Source organism: Pantherophis guttatus, chromosome 5, assembly GCF_059756535.1.
Source record: "Pantherophis guttatus breed Tessera chromosome 5, ASM5975653v1, whole genome shotgun sequence".
Lineage (NCBI taxonomy): Eukaryota > Metazoa > Chordata > Lepidosauria > Squamata > Colubridae > Pantherophis > Pantherophis guttatus.
The window spans coordinates 98,116,810-98,137,859 of record NC_142067.1 but is presented as its reverse complement, the minus strand read 5'-3'; the positions used below and the strand labels follow the sequence as shown (position 1 = coordinate 98,137,859).

Sequence of the window (21,050 nt, the reverse complement as noted above, 5' to 3'; positions counted from 1 at the left end):
ATATTGATACATCTTGTGGTAAGCATACTTTAATTACGTTTATACCTTGGTAGTTTTAAAAACCTGAGACCTCAGCCTCCCTTTTATTTTATATGAATGACGTACAACAAATTTCTTCTGAGCTTTACCTAAATCACTTTTAGCCAAAATATTGCTAATCACCTACTGCCTAATTTTTTTTATGATAACTGGAAAAAGTATATTACAACAATTACTGATAGGTGTCCACAGGAGGGCATACGCGTCATGACACAAAAGAAGTGAACTTTGCATGGACATCACAATGTCACACACAAGTACTTTAAATGGCAGCTTTCAGTGTAGCATTGTGGTAGTCTTAGTTTACTGGTTCTTGATATAAATTTGCGAGATGAACTAAAATTTTGGGGAAAGTATAGAAGAGACATCTAATTATAAAATCTACATTTATGTTTTAATGTCAACAAGTTATGCTTTAAAAGGAAAATGAATTGTTGCATTGTGCTGCAGTAAGGAAAGCCTTTTGCAAGCAGCACAAAAATCTGCTAAGACTTTGCTTCTGTATAAAAATAACCTAACCTAACCTGATCTTTAAGGGTAAAAAAAGCCCTTCTAAACCTGTTGTTGAATATAAAAAGGGATGGCACGGTACTCAACCAGTCTGGAAATGTCAGCTAAAAAAAGGCCATATTTGAAAGCTGAGCTACTAGTATTAACAGCTATCAGCGTGCCACAGGCAACAGGAGACAAGCCGAATGTTGGACATGACTGACCTAAGCACCCAGTCCAATATCTTACCATTGTTCAGAGAGATGTTTAGGAAAAAGCACCAGAAAAATACTTGGAGAAAAACAGAAAAGAATCTAAGCATGGATACATGTGTGTGCTGTACCATGTTGATAAGGGAGGTAAAGCATTCTTACCCAACATTCTATCCTCCCTTATTGTGAGATTGGCTTATTGTCCAGTTATCCAGTTTATAGTTATAAATTTTCTTTAGGTAAGAATCAATATAATGATTAGGAGCTGGTGGTGCAGTGGACTAAACTACTGTTAAAAGTAATATTTAGCTGCTAGCTGCCTGCAATTACTGCCAGTTCAATTCTCACCAGGCTCAAGGTTGACTCAGCCTTCCATCCTTCCGAGGTAGGTAAAATGAGGACCCGGTTTGTGGGGGCAATAAGCTGATTTTGTATAAAATAGAACACTGCTTGGGGGGGGGGGGCAAAAGCCCTACTAAGCAGGTATATACAAAAGTATGAAGGCTATTGCTTAAAAGCATTATAAGCCGCCCTCCGGAGAAGGGTGGCATATAAATCAAACTAATAAATAAATAATAAATGATCCTCAATCTGGCTACAAGTTGCTGTAGGGACATTCTATCTTTTGTTCTGAATGAGAATGTAATACCCCAGATGGAACCTATGTACAATTTCAAAGAGCGGATGGCAACCACAGCTAGGAGGCCCTTTGTATCACTTTCTCATAGCTATCAACTGCACCTGTTTCTAAACGACCACAAGCAGAAAGGCTGTGGATCATTCATGTCTTGGTCACCTCCAAATTGGATTACTACAGTGCATTCTATATGGGGCTGCCCTTAAAGACCAATCAGAAGATTCAGCTGGTACAAAAGGCAGTGATAAGGAAAACTGTGGGTACTTTTCATTTAGTCCATGTAGTTCTGCGCCACAAGATGCATCGGTTGCCAGTGTGTATAAAAAAATGTGTGTATAAAACCCCTTCATGGCTTGATATCAGTGGTGGGTTGTTACCAGTTCCCCCCGGATTGTGTGAACCGGTAGCGGTGGCAGTGGGAGGCTCTTCTCACCCATCCGGATGCTTCTGCACATGCACAGAAGCATTGCGCGTGCGCGCCCACAAGCAAATCAGTAGCGATGGGATTTGAAACCCACTACTACTTGCAAGCTCGTCTCAGTTTTATATATCCATCCTGTTAGAGCCAGCAGGACAGGCATGCTCTGAATCCCATCCAGTACCGAGTTAGATTCAGCAGGGCCTAGAAAGAGACCCTTTTCTGCCATGGCACCTCCCCTCTGGAGCAGCATTCCTGCTTTTCAATGGCAGCACAGTGGTTTGGAATAAAATCTCAAGGAAATCAGACCGGCCTATTCCCTCATGACTTTTAGATAGATATTAGAAACTAAAATTTTTCAGATAGTAATCAAATTAAGAGCATGAGTATTTATTTCATATTTTACTTACAGTTTTGTATAATTTTATTATACAAATTTCTCTCCTACTTGCTCTGAAAGGCAAGAACAAATAGAAACAAAACAAGAAGTTGTTTCTGGCAGACTCTCATATTCTAATCTCCTAGTATTAGCATACAGGGGATATCCCAAATGTACTGACAGCTAGTGGACATAACTTGGATTAACTGGCACACAGAGGTAAATTTCCCACAAGTTCAGGGATGCCATAAAATGTATTATAATCTGGAACTTTGGGCAACCAATTGATTCTCTTCAAATCTTTCTTTTTCCACACAATAAGGAATAGTGAATTAACCTGAAATATTGTAGATAGTACTGATTATATAATTCCTGTACTGAAAAAAAAATCTATATCCTTTAGCACTATGGAATGTTTCTGGATTTGAGAAAAAATAAAATTATGAGTTTGAAAACAGTCTATTACAATATAATCATCTTGAAGTGGTATTTAGAGCCCACATGTCTGCTATTAACTTACATCAAAAGCTAGTAAAGAAGTGCAATAATTTTAGCATAGCTACTGCTTTCTGTAGTAAACAAACTGACACAATGATCCTTGACATATTCTAAAGCTACTATGTTTACAATGAGGTCTAGACCCACCTTGAAATTATGAGATCCGGTACAGAACAAGTATGGAGGAAAAGAATGTAACACCCCAAGATCTTTATATTCCTCCATTTTGGAAGATATATGAGGCCTTATTCTTGTACTCAATTAAAACTTTCCTAAGTACTTTTAAATGGCTTGGATTTGAAATCTATATTCCAATTTTAGGAATTACCATATTTTTCAGAGTATAAGAAGCTCCGGGCTATAAGACTCAGCTACCTGTTTTGGTGAGGAAAACAAGAAAAAGAAATCTGCCTCTGCCTCCCAGCAATTTTGCCTCCTTACAGCAAACAGCAAATAGCCTGCTTTACTTTCATTTTCATTTTCAGCATAGCTTGATTAGCACAAGAAAAAAAAAATCTGCTCCAGCAATTTACCTCCTTGCAGCAAACAGCAGAGGCCCATGCAAAACAGCTGAGAGTTGGGAGGCTGATCCAATCAACTTGTGCTTATTAGGCTGTGCTGAAGCTGAAATGAGCTGTTTCTTCTTGCTGCAAGGAGGTAAACTGATGGGAGGCAGAGGCCAAAAGGTGGGGGTCAGTGGGTGGGCAGGGCTACATTCGGTGCATAAAACACACATAAATTTTCACCCCCTTTTAGGGGGGGAAAGGTGCGTCTTATATTCTGAAAAATACAGTACTTCTGTACACAGTGACTTTATAGGCCATGGCTCAAATTAATAAGTGAATACTACTGAGACTAATATCCTCAGAATAAGCTGCAGAAGTGCCACATTTTGCTAAGTTATTGATTTCCTGCCTGTCAACCAGATGCTCTGGGATTAACTGTAGGCACTGATTTGACTAAAAAACCAAGTTCTCAGAAACACAGATGTGACTAGAGCTTTCCTAAAGCAGATGCTTTATATGTTCTGTACAGGAAGATCTTGCTGTATCTGTTCTACTCAGTGGGTCAACCACAATATGTTAATACCTCTGAAACTAGGACATGCTACAGAAGCATCCATAAAGGAACACTGGGGTAAAGGGGTATCCCTTCTGACGATCTTGAAGAAATCCATTTACACTTTATCATAAAGAATATCTGATATCCAAACAGATATCAGATACCCAACTCCATTATTTGTGGATTGACCAGTATTGTGTTTCAGGGTATTTTAATTCCATAGAGATTACTATTTTTGACAGCTTGACATAAAAAATTTAAGGCTGCTAAAAGTCTGATTGTGTTAGACCTTTGGCAGCATTGTTAGACAATGGCAGCATTGTTTTATCAGTCAAAAGTGTACCCCATTTGTGAGGACAGCAGAGAAACAGAGTGCTCTGATAAGACAAGACCTGAGCTTGCTTGAGATGCAAGTATCCATGACTTGATATATTCTCTTGACTTCTCAAGCATCATGGTTTGGAAAAGGAAAACAAAGGGCATCTCTTGTGTTCTTGTAAGAGACCTTGTCTATCAGTTACCCTCTCTACAATGAGACAGAAATCACTGAGATAATTACAAGCACTCTTATTTATGTCATGCCTCCAGCATCGGAGACCAACAAACTAAACGGAGGCTCTTACATCTGTATTTGAAAAATTAGACCCCATCAAAACAAGTGGAAGAAACAAGTGAGGCAGCTAAGACTCTTCTAATGTGGGAAAACTTCTGTTGAAATGTTACTTTCTGAAAACAGTAGCAGAAAAGACATTTGCTTTTACTATGTGTCTTATGAGTGGTGACAGAATTTAGCATGACCGTTTCAAAATTAATCATTAAACACATTAATTATTTAGGTACATCCACTGTTAGGATTCCATATATATATATGTATTTAGCCTAACAGATGCACATCAGAAGTGCACATTTAAAAGACAAACTTTGCTGGGAGAGTATTAATGTTTAAAGTATACCAAAGGAATTAAGATAAGAAAATAAAAGCAAACAGAGTTACAGCCTCTTTACAGAGTTGCCATTTCAATTTCTGAAATGATCTCCTTCCAAAAATGATTGCAACATACTTTATACAGAAGAGAATCTTGTGTCCAACCTTCCTAAGCATATCACTGTTTTCTAAATTAAACTCACTGTAATGAATTTTCAATGTAAGACAGTTATGCTCTGAAGAGGGAGTTTCATCAGGCTGGGAAGGTGATTCTTTGCTCCAACAAAGAAAAGCTTCCTTGAAAGTGGTGCCACGAAATTCCTTACTAAAATCAACTAAAAAACAAATAAAGAATTAGAAACAACATATACAGCAAATATTTACTGCAAGATATGGACATACTTTAATCATACTAATAAGGAAATAAAAAAAACCAATAAAGCTTGTGATATAATTTGATTCCAGTCAAAATTCCTCTTAGCTAATCTTAGGGTTAAAAAAGTATGGTTCACACATGCTGTAGCATGTGGACCTTTTTAAAAAAAAAATCAGTCACATGCTATTTCAAAAATATTGTAAATTTCTTCCCGAGCTTGAAAAATATGGCAATTTTTTCTAACCCCTTTTAATCTGCATCTTTTAAAAACACTTGATTCTGAATATATGAATTTATCTTAGAAAAAATCAAAACAAGAACAACCCTTCAATTTGGTCTATTGTCATGGTATTTTACATGAATAAATCCTTTTATATGACATTTAAAAAGCTCTCAAGACAACTAAACTACAGTGAATTTATTGTAATGAAGTATGATATTCATAGAATAAATTACTCCTGGTTCTAAGTGATAGAAACCAAAATGTTAAAAAAATCAATTGATTTGGTAAAAAAATGCATGTAATAAGTCTAAGAATGTTATTTCCCCTAAAAAGAATTATCCAAAGAAGAATTTGCTACATAGCAGCGGTGTCAAACTCAATTTTATTGAGGGCTGCATCAGGATTGTGTTTGACCTTGGAGAGCTGGGGTGGGCGTGGCCAGGACGTGGCCTGAGCGCTCTGCCAGTGAAAACAGGCTCCGTTTTCTGCTGTAATGGCTTCCTGCAACCGTTTGTCAGCGAAAGTGGAACTCAGGAGGGCTGCCCGTGGCCTTCCCAAGCTCCACTTTCGCTGGCAGAGGCACCGCAGGCTGGTCCTTCACTGTTTCCAGGGTGGTCCCGCGGGCCAGATCTGGCCCCCGGGCCTTGAGTTTGACACCGCTGCTATATAATATACAGTAGTTGCTCAAGATTAATATGACTATGAGTAAGTTTTTTTAAAAAAACAAAGCATAGTAATCCTATTCAATAAGCGTATGTGTCAGGGTTCCAAGTAATACACTCAACAAAAGAAGGCTCTGAGGCTAAAAATGCCTCAAAGTTCCATTTTATTAGAGTTGCCATATTGGCACATCTGGGAAAACCCGAATCTGAAAGTTTCTAGGTTCTCCCCACCCAAAAAAAAGTCCAAGTCCCTTCTCCTGAACCCACATGGCCATCACATGACCCAATCAATGCACTGTCCCAACTGGAGATGGCTCCCAGTCACACCATCCCAGGTGCAGAGTAAGATGTCCTTGATTCTCCAAGAAAGGAATGTTATTATGACTATCTATCTCCCCTGCTCCATACAATCCCCTCCTCCCAGTTTCCCACAGCAGTAAATGTGGCAAACCTGAAGATCCAGTGCAAAAGATGGCTTCCAGCCCTGACACTATGTCCAATTTAAAATGATCCCTTTGCAAATTCTAACATATACTTTACTAAAAAATTTATATAACATTAATTTTGTTAATCTTCTTTCAAACATGAATACACAATCACTACCATTTTACCAACATATTTATCTATCTTCACTTTCCCACTCATCATAGACTAGCAGATTGTTTTCTTACATGCAAACACAGCAGTTCTAATTATTTGGGACATTAGAGATTATCTGATCAAAAGAAACCATATTTTCAGAGTAGGCAGAAATCTGCAAGCCAAGAACTTCATTATTTCATTGTTCATGAGGAGAAACAAATACATACAATGAATTCTCTTGGAAGGTTGCAACTTTTACGTTTTACAGTCAATAGGATCTAGAAATATTGCTTATTTCACTTTGAATTTCTATTTCATGTTCCTGAATCTGGTCTTAAAATTTAATGGGCTTAATCCCATTAAAGGGATGCTGAATAAGTATGCCAAAAATGTGGCCAAAGCCTTTATCATTATACACATGTATATACTGTAAACCATTTTTGTAGGAGTTACTTTCAATCCTAAAATCACTTAGCAGTTGGAAAAATTCTCTTTCCTTTGGTCATGTTAGAATAACAACAATTTATAATATTGTTTATATGAATTAATTGCATGCCCAGAAAGTTATTCCAATTAACAGAATTGTGTTTCTTGCATTTATACACATGGATTTTGCTTCAGACACTTTTTTATGGGAAGTGACAGCAACTTTCTTATATAGACTAGGCGGCCTGTGGTATCTATCTTCTATCCCTATTTGTCAAATTTAAATAGGTTCTCTATTGTTTTGATACTAGGTGATAGAGATGCTAATATAGCCAGCCATCTTCAGTAGCTTTCAGTAAGAGCAATAATGTTGGTACAGCCACCAATGTATATGCTTGTCAACCTGAAGCTGGCCTGACTGAAGCCATTTTTGACCGCTTCAGTGTTGCCACCCTGGAGCTGAGGGACAGGGAGGGGAATTGAGATAGAGGGGGACATATAGCCAAAACAGTGTATTTTCTTTTGGGAACCAAGGACATTCTCACACCTGGTCAGAAGAAGGCGGCGTGATACCAACTGGCTGCCAGCCCGTTCTGTGATTGGATCGTGTGACTGATTGTTTTGAGAAAGTGGGGAAACTTTTACTTCTAATTAGGTGAAAACCATGGGAGACCTTAGAGTCAGTTTTCACCATATATGTGCCAATAAGATAATTCCAAATCAAAGTATTCTTTGAGGAATCTACATGCCTTAGAGTCTTGCTTGCTATGGATTTATTACTTGGAACCTTGACATATGCTTCCAAATGTACTACAGTCCTTGGAAGAAGATGCCATTAATCTGATCGGATCCATTATCGGATGCAGGGTGGATTTGATTTAAATCGAGTCGATTTAAATCATGATTTAAATCATGATTTAAATCACTAGTAAAAAGACTTGATTTAAATCAACTCGATTTAAATCATAATTTTTAAAGAGCAACTGTCATCTCTGCTACTCCTTTGACCCGCCGTTGACTCACCGATAGTCCTAGTGTTGCAGAATATACAGCCTTGTGCTACATAACTAAGCTCCATTTCATGCTGAATAAACTAAATTATTTATGTATCTTAAATAGAAAACGATCTTACTATAGATTTTTACCCCAAAAGTTTTTTATTAAAATAAATTCAATAAAAATCAAAAAAATCTGATTTAAATAAAATCCGATTTAAATTTTAAAAAATCTGATTTTTTTGATTTTTTTAAAAAAATCATTGATTTTTATCCACCCTGATCGGATGTGAAGCACTGATTAGAAACTGTAATTATCCTTATCAACTTGCTTTTAGCTATCACTGCACTGTTATTAGAAAGATCCTTTCTCTTTTTTGTCTACGGCAGGAAACATGGCCTCCAGCAGGCTAGAATTGGAGAACAAGTAATTCCTAATCTTTGTATATCAGAGGAACAGAAGGGATATAATGGGATATCACCTGATAAAGAAATAGGGCTTATTATTTGGGAAATGGTTGGAATCATTTTTGAGAAAACTGATACAGGAGCTCAGTATCTTTTCCAAAGTTTCCATGCTGAGTCCTAAAAATCATTTCCCGTATGCCTTACTGAACACTACCTGCAGTATACAATTGTGTCAATGTTAGGGCCTCTTCCACAGAAGGAAAAATTGGTTTGTTGCCTGAATATGAAGAATAAACTGCTGCTATCTAAAGAACATTTGTAAAAGGGGACCTTGGAGATCATAGGCTACATTCTTTCACAGAATGCTAGTACCAGAAACCTTGCAGATTAAACTGCTTATACAGTGTTTACTTTTTTGAAGAATTAGGAAAATCTTGAAATAGCATTAGCCAGATAACATTGCATCAAAAAATAATGGCCAGAAAAACCTACATTTTATAACTACTTACATTTTTAAATATGACAAAGTAAGAAAGAGGGCAAACAAAATATGCAGCTATAGACACAGTAGTCAAAATGGAACTGATAAGAAAAAAGGAGCTTCCACTTAAAATCTCAACTATAAAAACTTCACATGAAGCTTCCACGCAGGCACAAAATTCACCTATGTAAAAACTACAACAAAAATAACTTCCCTTCCACACATATATATGCAAATAATGTAAATCTATAACATAATAACAAGACCAAGATATTTTAACTGAACTACAAGCTTTTTTACGCTTTATATTATTACCCATTCAATATTATGCCTCAAGAAGCCCTAAGACATCAAACACACACAAAAATTAATATCCATTTACATACTATACGCCTGTGATGGCAAACTTGTGGCACGCAGCGCCCTCTCTGTGGGCATGCGAGCCGTTGCCCCAGTTCAGCGCCTCCCACTGGCCAGCTAGTCGTCGGGTCTCTGCCGCACATGCGAGGGTGGCAGGGCGCATGGGGGGGCCTATGTGTGCATGCACAGGAGGCGGGGCACATGCGGGGACACATGCATATGCGTGCATGGGGGGCACAGCACGTGCGGGGGGCCGTACGCACATGCATGGGGGTGTGGGGCGTGCACGCATATGCGGGAGACGCACATGCATTGCATTTTGGGGGGTTGGGTGCATGCATGCTTTGGGCACTTGGTCCAGAAAAGGTTAGCCATCACTGCTATATGCAAACATTTAACTCCGGGAATTTGCATTCCTCATAACATTTTTTAAAATGCACTTTAAACAAAATATTGCACATTGTCCCTAAAATAAGTCTCATTGAATTCAATAAAACTGTTTTCCAATTAAGTTTGTTTAGGATTATACTCAATGTTCTCCTCTTAAAAACAAAAAGCTAAAATATAAATATTAATAAAATATATAAATGTAAAATGTCCCTTAAGAACAAACAATTCTGAATTTTAATGTTATTGAATAAGTGGATATGAAAAATAAGCAAACCATCTAAGTTTTTTCCATCTATTCTACCAATGAAAAAAATCCACAATAAAATAGAATATTTGATGTGTTTCCAGAAATCTTCTTTAAATCAATGTGTTTTTATTAAGTGCTCTATCATGAATTACTATTTTATTTATTCATTTATTTAATTTGTACCTCACCTTTTATTATTTTGTCGAGTATCTCAAGCTGGTAAACAAATCCAACATATTTTCCTCTTCCTATTTTCCCCACAATAACCCTATGCGGCAGGTTGAGCTGAGAGAGAGCTTTAGCTGAGAGAGACTGACTGGCCTGAAGACACATACGGTAGATGACATTCATGGCTAAAGTGGAACCTGAACTCACAGTCTCATGTTTGAGCCTGGTGCCTTAACCACTAGACCAAACTGGCTTATCAAATGTTGTGAAGAGTTTATTAAAATCTAATGAATCTAATAATTTACAATCAATATTTTCATATCTAAGGCTGTCTGGTGAAGTCCATTAATCAATTAGAATACTTAACAGTGTGGTAAAAGTAAATATCTTCAAAATTTAAGATAACCTTCACTCAAAATATTTCATCCTTCATCTTACATATATAATTAAAATTATATCCCGCCATTCTTATACTAAGATATTGACTGCATTTGACATTCAAGATGGACTTCGAACTCAATTTAGTCACCTCTATGCTTTATAATTAAATCAATTAGGTTTTTAACAAGTCAGTAGTGGGATGGGGGGATTTCATGGTTATTATCTGCACCTCTTTATAAAAATAAAATGTTGGCTCTTTCAGTTTGAATGTCTTGCACCAAATCCTCTGCTTAAATTTGGCTGGTTTTAAGATGCAAGCCAAGGCTGAGAATGGGTATTGCCAGAAGAAATCTAACAGGTAGAAGAGAAAAAGTATCTGTAACATAATAACACAAGGCCAAGATACTTTACTATAAGCTTTTTTATGTTTTATATAATTTTATGCTTCATACTTAAAGGTTTTAACCTGCTCAATTAAGAAATCTTCCACTGATGCAGTGGCAGCCAAAAAAGCCAATGCAATCTTAAATTGCATTAACAGAGGGGTTCAATCAAGAACACGTGAGGTACTAATACCACTCTATAAAGCCTTAGTAAGAACCACCCCTGGAATTCTGCCTCCAATTTTGGTCACCTCACTAGAAAAAAGATGTTGAGACTCTAGAAAGAGTGCAGAGAAGAGCAACAAGGATGATAAGGGGACTGGAGGCTAAAATATATGAAGAACGATTACAGGAATTGGGCATGGCTACTCTAGTGAAGGACAAGGGGGAGACATGATAGCAGTGTTCCAATATTTGAGGGGCTATCACAGAGAGGAGGGGGTCAACCTATTTTCCAAAGCACCTGAAGGCCAGACAAGAAATAATGGATGGAAACTGATCCAGAAAAGATTCAACCAAGAAATAAGAATAAATTTTCTGACAGTGAGAACTATCAGCCGGTGGAACAGCTTGCCTTCAGATGTTGTGGGAGTTACATCACTGAAGGCTTTCTAGAGGAGTCTGGACTGCCATCTGTCGGAAATGTGTAGGGTCTCCAGCTTGGACGGGGGGGTTGGACTAGATGAACTACAGGGTTCCTTCCAACTCTGTTATTTTGTTCTAATCTTTCAAATAATTGGAGATCTAAGCACTTTCTTGACAATACTAAAAGTTCTGTTAGAGTGCAGAATTTTATATATTTTTTTCTTGGTATTTGAAATTTTTAATACAATAGTCTTTGATATAAAAAAAACTCTACCTCTTTATAAAAGGAACACAAGATATGTATTTTTCCCAATATGTATATCCACAAGGAAAATCTGTTAGCAATTATAAGGAGCACCGATGTGTCTAGCTTTTCCTTTCTAGCTGTGTCATTTTACTATCAACACAGGTACCGGTGTAATCATCACAATTAAGCTGTAATAGCTTCTTGGCATCGATTAATGCACTAGGCTACTTTATGATTGTATACATTATTGTAGAAGGAATACAGAAACAGGAGTACATGTTAATATTCTGATGGTGTTTGGGAAATATGTACTCAATATGTACATACGCTAAAATATTACCATATTCCCAAAACGTAATTATATGGTGTAATTTGGTGTGATAAAAGTTAATAAAAGTCTCAAAATCTTTCAAGGCAGATTAAAGAAGAAGGCATGGAGGATGCAAGGTGCTCATTGTCACCTTTCATCTCATTACACTGATACAAACCTTCACTGTATGAAAGAACATTTCACAGCAAAATGACACCAATTGGGTATTCAAATGTCAAATCTTTTAGCCTAATCCAAACAAAAGGGAATACAAAAATTATACAAACAAAATGGTGATCGTTCTCTTAAGGTACTGGAGATTCTCTGAAACAATCTTAGAAACTTGATACAGTCTTGATAAGTTTAGTATTATGATCATAGACAAATTAGTATGCAAAAAAACAAACGTAAAGGTGCCCAGGATTATGTATACCTACGTATGTAAATTGAGAGACTTCTTAAAAATCACTTTACCCTTTGGCTCAAAATAACAACTGCAGAAAACCCGGCTGCGTTGAGAAATACCTAGGTACTGATTTGATAAAACGCACTTTCCCCCCCCTAAAAGAGGCTGAAAATTTGGGTGCATCTTATACTTCAAATGTAGCTTTTTAAAAGCTTTTTTTCAGACCTAACGAGGGGCTAGCGAGTAAAGCATCTCTGTGCTTTGCCTGCTTCTCATTGCTGCTCCCTCTCAGCTATGCTTTAGAAGCTGTTCTTCGGCCCTAACGAGGCGCTAGCGAGTGAAGCGATCTTCCAAGCTTTGCCTGCTTTTCTCATTGCTTCTCTCTCCAAAGATCAGCTGTGCTTTAGAAGCTGTTTTTTATCCCCAAGTAGGGGATAAAAAGTGCACACGCGCACTCAAAACCACCAAACCAGTGATGAAATGCTACCGGTTTGCACTAGTTCGGGCGTTGTGGCTCGTCATAGGCCTGTGCAGATTGTAGCTGATTCCCACGAGGAGGCTGGTGTGGTGCTCCGCCAGCAGCCTGTGCAGCTGGCGCTTGAGTCGGACAATAAGGAGGCTGGAGAAGATGTGGTGCCAGAGGCAGGGATTCAGCCAGGGCCTTCAGAACCTCCAGAAGCTCCTTTAAGTGAAGAGGACGAAGAGGAGGAGCTTCTTCTCAATGCATGGGCGCGCAGAGCTGCCAAAAGGCAGGAGTGGCTCCTCAGGAGGAGGTCTCCTCGAGAGTAAGGCTTGGGGCTAATTGGCCACTCCCTTAGCCTATTTAAGGAGGAATGCCGATTGCAGCAAGCTGTAGGGAACAACTTTAGTTCACTCTCCTTCGCGTCTGGATTCTCTGCAAAATTGCTTCTGGCCTTTCTGCCAACCCTAGTAAGACTGTGATTACCTTATCTTAGAATTCTTGTAGGCTGTTAAGACAGTTTATTAACAGCCTTTGGTTGAAAAAGACTGTGTTATTTGAGTAAAATAAGCTTTGTATAAATTTTGCAGGAAATCCTGCTTTCTAGTGAATCTAAATCGCGCGGCACAGCTGTTCTCCCCTTGCTGTTCTACTTACCTTCCCAAGCCTTTTTCTGTGCGAAGCATGCATTTGGCGTGTACCACGCATACGCGTGCAGCATGCATTTGGCGCACACTGCGCATGCACACGCACATGCATGGCCAGCAAACCGGTGGCAAACCAGTTCAGATTTCACCACTGCACCAAACTAATGTGCTGAAGCTGACCAGACTAAGGACGCTAGACAGATGAATACCTGGTAGGCAGATTTTTTTTTTCCTATTTTCTTCCCCAAAAACTAAGCTGCGTCTTATACTCAGGTGCATTTCATACTCCGAAAAATACAGTACATTTCCCTCATAGTGATCTTTATTTGGATAGAGGTGAAAAGGCTTAGAAGTTAGTTTAGCAAACAGGAGAATTATGAGTGTTACATGAACAGTATTAAGGTACTGGTTCATTCTCTAGCACCTTAAGAGAATGATCACCATAATGGTCCATTATGCAAAGGGAGTCAACAATATCCTACCAGTTATTTCATCCTAAAAATAAACTAAGCAAATACAAGTGAAAATTTGAAAGTAATATGCCATGCCAATTGATTAAAAAGCCTATTTCCCCTTTCACTTCATTCAAGGTTGACTCAGCCTTCCATTCTTCCGAGGTCGGTAAAATGAGGGCCCAGATTATTGGGGGCAATATGCTGACTCTGTAAACCGCTTAGAGAGGGCTGTAAAGCACTATGAAGCGGTATGGGTCATTCCATAAGTGCTATTAAGTGCTATTGCTATTTCCAAATTCCAATCGTGTAGGTAATGTTATATTTTGCAAAATTTTTATTTTATGAAACGGACACCAAAGGGATAGCAGAACACTATAAATCCCTAAATAATATCTCAACTAAAAATCACTGCAGCATCTATCTCATCTATCAATCAAAATCTCTCTGAATAGAATTTGAGCACAAATCTAATCATGTCATTTTTATTTTAAAATCTGAAAGAGAGTCCTGCAGGATTAGACGTGGAAATCATACTAAAGTATGGACTAATTTCATAAGCAGTTCTAAATGACACCAGAACACAAATTGTCATCTTATCTCCTGCAAAAGGAATAGAACATATCTTTTAAATAGCATTCAGCAAAAACAAACCAATCTTACTTTTTAGATTTTTATGCCACTTCAATCCAAAAGGACTGTAAGTGGCAATCAAACAATTCTGCAATAATATGAATAGCACAGCCAACATAAAACAATTTTCTCGATTTGCATATTCTGGCAGTTCCAAATCTTGGCTATTTGAGATGAAATATGTACCATTTTATTTTGTAATTCTTTCTCATTTTAAAAAGATAAAATTAAAAATATATATATAAATTAATGATTGAAACAAAACTTACTATTATTAGTTACTTACAAGACAGAATGCAGAATATGGGACAGGATCCATATTTAGTGAGTTCACTGACTGAAATCAATTACTTAAATTATTCTAACTAAAGCCCTACTGATTTTAATGATCCTACAGTGTATAATCAAATTCAGATCCATTCAAGATTAATGCAATGGATTTAAGAGTTTTTAGAACATCCAGTGTAATTCCTATCATTCCTCGTTTATTTGCATCCACTCAAAACATCCATGGAGCAGGGGAATTAGAATAGTCAGTGTAATACATATACAAAAACACTTCTCAAGAAAAAAAAAATTATCTTGGTATATTCTACTAAATATCAGATTAATTTTTCTTTTTCTTTATTCTTCTTGATGTTATTTTTGAGAATATGAAAAATATAACATCGCATCCTTATTTTCTTTCACATTAAATACCAAGATGTTCCTTGTGCTTTAATTCCTTTCATAGTATAGCCTTTATTGTCATTGTACATCGTGTATATAACAAAATTGGTTAATTGACCCTTTCCCATAAAAGGTCACATCCCACCACCAATTTTTATAAACAAAGCTAAGAAAAAAAATGTGCACTCACAACCAAAATAATAAGTTTCTGTTGCATTTGTTCAGGAGGAAAAATTCAAAACATCAAGGCATGGACTGCTGACAAAAGAAAGGGGTGGCCACTGGCTTATTTCATTCACTCAGTATCTTTATTTATAACACAGCAATAAATGTAGATAATAATCTGTAACCGTAGAAAATATCACAAATCCTATACTTTCCCTTCAATCCAACATCTGTTTTTCAGCACGATTATCCATTTAAAGCTCACTTTATTCAATCTCTGCAGAATAGGAGAGGTGTAAAGAAGCAATATAAAATGTAATTCGGTATCCATAGCAAACTCTCAAACCATGTATCCTATTAATACAGGGTATTATGAGAGGTATGGGAGGCTTACAGTTGTATGGCTTTTATGCTGTGGATTTTCAGTGTTAGCTGCCTGGAGTCATCCGTGTATGAGCTGGGTAGCTACATAAATTTGTTTAATAAATAAGTTAAATAAAAGAATGTGATAGTTATTATGAAAAAAGAATATGACAATATGGAACTGATATTTTCAGTGACAAACTTAGAGAGTTTCATAACAGCTACCAGTAGCTAACCTCATTTCAAACTGAAAGCAATGGGCAGTGGTAGCAATAAATTTAATCAGGATCAATGCATACATGAATAATGTAAGGAGCAGCCTATCACAAGCAATATACAATTTATTGCTGAGAGAAATTATGTAAAATCTATGGTAAAGAGATTAAAATTGCTGCTAATCCCAATTAATTATTAAGTGCATGTCAAAATAAAATTATAGGTAGACCACTGTCCCATTCGGTGAGCATTCAAAGTTATGAAGTAAAAATAACTTTATAACAAATGTGCACATTTACATTTTTCTTGTTTCCCTTAGTCACATAGTTACCATTACAATCAGGACGTGTTGTCCTGTGCCTGATCTGTTGCTTTTCTCCCCCGTCCAAGTTACAATAATTGCACTACCCCTGTGGCCACGTGATTCTAATTAAGGTGTTTGCCAACCGGCTTACATTTACAACCAGTTGCAATGTCCTGCAGTCACGTAATCATGATTTACAACTTTCCTGGCTAGTTTCTGACAAGCAATATCAATTGGGGAAGCCAAATTCACTTAACAACCATGTGATTCACCTAATAACCTGACAGAAAGTTGAAGTCTACCTACCAAAAAACCTGAAAGGATAGTATGGCCTTAACTCAAATAAAAATGGTTAACATTCATTTGTTTTTGGAACAGAAATCAAAAATTCTGAATATAACTGAACTGCTTCCTTCCTGATTTTTCTAAATGGTCCTAGAATTTCATCGCATATTTTTTTTACTTCTCAGTCTTGACTACAGCCAGGTATATTATTGACATTTTCATCTAAGTATTAACCAGTTGATCCTGAATAGCTTCCAAGGCAAGGTTGGGCAGATGTTATCGTTTACAGTACAGCCATGTTTATCTCCCTTCCTAGACAGCTTATTAAATATCATGTTTTGACATTTGTTATGCTTGCTCATAAAAGAAATTTGCCAGATGGAGTACACAGAACTGTTAAATGCCATAAACATAATGCAGGTAATATAATCATGAAGTAGTCTTTTCTACCAACAACACTACATTAAAAAATAGTTTGTTTAAGAAAGGCAAAGAAATGAATTTTAAATATAAAAAGGAATATTCCAAAGTTGAAAGAAAACCTGATCCATCACTAGTCAATGATACAATGTCAAACAGTTTTCTGAAAATAGATTATTTTTATATTTTAGGAAGAAGGAAGTAGAGAGAAAAGGGGAATGAAACAAAAGACAATAAAGAATAGTTACCATTACATATTAAAGGTAAATTGGGTTATTCTCAAATGGTACAGGCACAATAACCTTCATTTCCTTACATTTGGGAGCAATATGTGTAATATTGAAGGGAGCCCATAAAGCGTTCTAACTTTTTGAAAACATGAGAAAAATTAGCTCCAATAGTCAAAGAATTTTGTCTATTGCACATTTTATAAGATTAATAATACGGCATTTAAACTGCTCTGTATGAATACATTAAGTTAACTATCTATCTATCAGTCTAATCTATCTATGTCATAGGGTTGTTATCTTGATGAAACATAGGAAAAGAGCACAATTTATAAGGCTTCTTGAGTGCCTGGATGAAAATACATGGTAGTAGTACTGTATTTCCCCGAAAATAAGGCCCAACCGGAAAATAAGTTCTAATGCGTCTTTTGGAGCAAAAACTAATATAAGAAAACACTTATTTTCGGGGAAACACAATACATATTATGGTGGTGCAGTGATTAGAGTGCAGTAGCGCAAGATACTTATGCTGACTGCTGTCTGTGTGCAATTTGGCAGTTCGAATCTCACCAGGCTCAAAACTGACTCAGCCTTCCATCCTTCTGAGGTGGGTAAAATAAGAACCCAGATTTTGGGGGGCAATATGCTGACTCTGAAAACCACTTAGAGGCAGGGGTGAAATGTTCCCGATTCGGACCAGTTCGGGTGAGTAGGTTGCGATGGTGGCGGGCAGTTCGGAGAACCGGTAGCTAAAATCCCTGCCTCCGCCCATGCACAGCTGAGCCGCGCGATCATCAGAGCCTTTTTTTTCTTTTAAATGGCTCTGACGAGCCAAGCTCTGACAATCCCAGTTGAGTTGCCTGCTAATCGGTAGCAAAAATCCCTCCCCCTCCCCCCCTCAGCTTGCTTACCTTAGCTGCTGGTCGCAACGCCTTGCTGTAATCCCTGCAATCCATTGCATCATCAAGCAACTGAATCTCCCTGCCTGCAATCAAGCAGGCAGGGAGTTGTGGACTTCAACTCCCAGAATTCCTCAGCCAGCAAAGCAAAGCTGGCTGAGGAATTCTGGGAGTTGAAGTCTACAAGTCTTAAAGTTGCCAAGGTTGGAGACCCCTGTTCTATTGGGTAAGTTTTTTTCCCCTTTGGGAACTTTAAAAAAAATAGTTTATTGGGTTTTTTTTAGTTGTTCTTTTTTTAGACCTAGCCATTTAAAGTTTAGGAAGTTTTAAATTTAGCTGCTTTTATATAAAAATAAAAATAAAATAAAATAAAATAATATTTGTGCAGCTTTCTGAGATTTAGTGTGCTTCTGTAGTGTTTCATTCTAACTACACAAACACACAAAATCTCACAAAGCTGTATGTGGAATTTTGTGTGTGTAAAGTGTGAAAGTTGTTTTTTTGGGCTTTTTGTGGCTGTGTGAGGTCCTTGCTTGTTGCAGGGGCCATTTTGGGTCTAGCACAACTGCTTTTATATTGTGGGTGAGCCAGTTGTGTTGTGTTGTGTTTTGTAGGTTAAAAAAGGGCAAAGAAGTGACATTGACTTTGCCATGCCCACCTGACCAACAAGCCATGCCCTCCCAGTCACCTTACCACCAAGCCCCGCCACTAATTAAGCCATGCCCACAGAACCGGTAGCAAAATTTTTAGATTTCACCCCTGCTTAGAGCTGTAAAGCCCGGTGAAGCAGTATATAAGTCTAAGTGCTATTGCCATTTCTCACATGGAAATAGTAGTATGTAAATTATCCAAAGCCAGCTTTACTTGGTAATCTCTATATAAAATAATAAACACAATAACACGGTTTAAAATGTTAAAAAGCTAACATACTAAGACATACATTTCATCTGTTGTATTATCTGTTACTGTTTTATTATAGTTTGGATTATTTTATGCAATCACATATTCTTTAAATTATATCTATGCAAAGTGTTTTCATAAATAAAATACAGAAATAAAACTTTACCAAGTGGAGAAATCTCTATGCCCGATATACAACCGGCTAAGAAATTTTTATTTGAACTTCTAATTTGCAAGGCAGATAAGAATTCCTTGATAAAGGAATACATTTTTTTTTCTACATAAAAAAAATCAGTTAAGTGGCAATCAAATTACATATGATTAGGATTAGGCTAAAAGATTTCCAAGTGGAAATCCTTTTTACCAAAGATTGTTTTAAGAGAAACTAGTTACATTTGACAGTATCTAAATAAAAGGAATCAGGATTATAAAGAGATCGACTACAGATAGTCTTTGCTGAACAATGATAATTGGGACTGTTGCTAAGCAACATGGTTTTAAAGCACAATACCACGTGTGGATGCTGACTTACAATGGCAGTTGTGGCAGTTCCATTTACTGTTAGGTGAATCCTGTGCAGGCGCAAACTCCAGAAGTCACATGATAAAATCTTATTGCACTTCTGTAAACGGATGTAATTCTACTCTCCTGATATACATAATACAGTATATATAACTTTTTCTTCATTAATCAAAATGAACTTTTGACTTTGTTCTTGGGGAACTAGGTTGCATATTAATAGTCCTCCTGCCAGTTTCCCCATTTGGCTTTGCTTCTTGGAAGCTGGCAGTAAAAGTTGCAAATGGTGCTTATGTGACCAGGGATGGTGAGATAGTTCAACTATGAGGAATGGTCATTAAGTCCTCCTCATTCAGCACTATCAACACTTCAAAAATTCACTGAACATGTGGTTCATGAGGACTAACTATATGCAATCTTTTCAGGCTCACATTCAAATGTGCATCTCATGTTGATCAGCAAAGAACTTTCATATAAGGCCGGAAATGATTTTTTTAAACTTCATTTTAATTATTAAGTTGGTTCTTAGACATAATTTTTAGTATTTTACATAATCTTAGGGCTGAAACAATTGTTTCAGAATGTATAAATGCATAAAATACTTTAGGTGTACTACTACAATTGTGACATACGCTGTTAAAAACAGAACTGATATATTCCCTTTTATAGAACAGGAACAGTGAATTATTTCAAACAGCTTTCTAGTAAATGGTATAAAGAAAACTAAAGTAAAATGATTGTTTAATTGCTGCTTGTTACATCTATTTCAATTCATATAATATGATGGATATATGTACCCTACAAATCAGTGTTTTTGCTAAAAATTATTGGGTTTTGTTTACAGTATTAACATAAATGTTAATTCCAAAGAAAATGTAATTCCCTAGGACAATTTTAAGCACTACTTTATATGCAGAATGACTAGATCTAAGAATTATTAATATGCAATCTAGTTCTACAAGAACAAAGTCAAAAGTTCATTTTGATTAATGCTGAAGTTACATATATTAAGCATACCAGGGGAGTAGAATTACATGTTTACAAAAGTGCAATAAGATTTTATCCTTTAAAAATTGTTTTTTAATAGAATAAACTAAATTTGATTTTCTTCCCCACGAATGCTAGTATTTCTCAACCTTGACAGCTTGAGTGTGTGGACTTCAACTCCTAGAATTCCTCAGTCAGGTATGCTACCTGGGGAATTCTGGGAATTGAAGTCCACATATTTTAAAGTTGCCAAGATTGAGAATCTTGTAACCTGTTTAGCTTTTAATATAAATTATACTATACTTGCAAATAAGAACTGGTTTTATAATTAGTCTTAAACAATTCTGATTATTCATTATACTTTAAGTGTCCTTGTGGTAGAAAACAGTAGTTATTACCATCTGTTGATTTTGGCTGACTATTTCTTAGAATTTCTTTTCTTTGCTTTCATATTCATCAAGAAAAATCATAATCACATTTCAACCAAAGCACAGGTATAATAAATCCATTACTATTAACTACATGAAAATGTACCATTTCACAAAATAACCGCTGTATATATTGACCATTTCACACACTAATGAACAATGTCAATAGAATACATTTTAGAAATCT

The 21,050-nt window shown here is 36.7% G+C and overlaps 1 protein-coding gene across 4 annotated transcripts in view; it reads right to left on the bottom strand.

Annotated features, from left to right (window-relative positions):
- Positions 1–21,050, bottom strand: part of NCK2 (NCK adaptor protein 2) — a 75,146-nt gene that overhangs the window by 37,034 nt on the left and 17,062 nt on the right. Inside the window, exon 2 of one of the 4 annotated variants that reach the window (XM_034419612.3) lies at positions 4,863–4,994. The exons of 2 other annotated variants lie outside the window; for them this stretch is intronic. The gene's annotated coding sequence lies outside the window, so the exon portion shown is untranslated. The remainder of the gene's footprint in view (positions 1–4,862; positions 4,995–21,050) is intronic. One more of the 4 variants, XM_087895371.1, reaches the window with a different exon arrangement.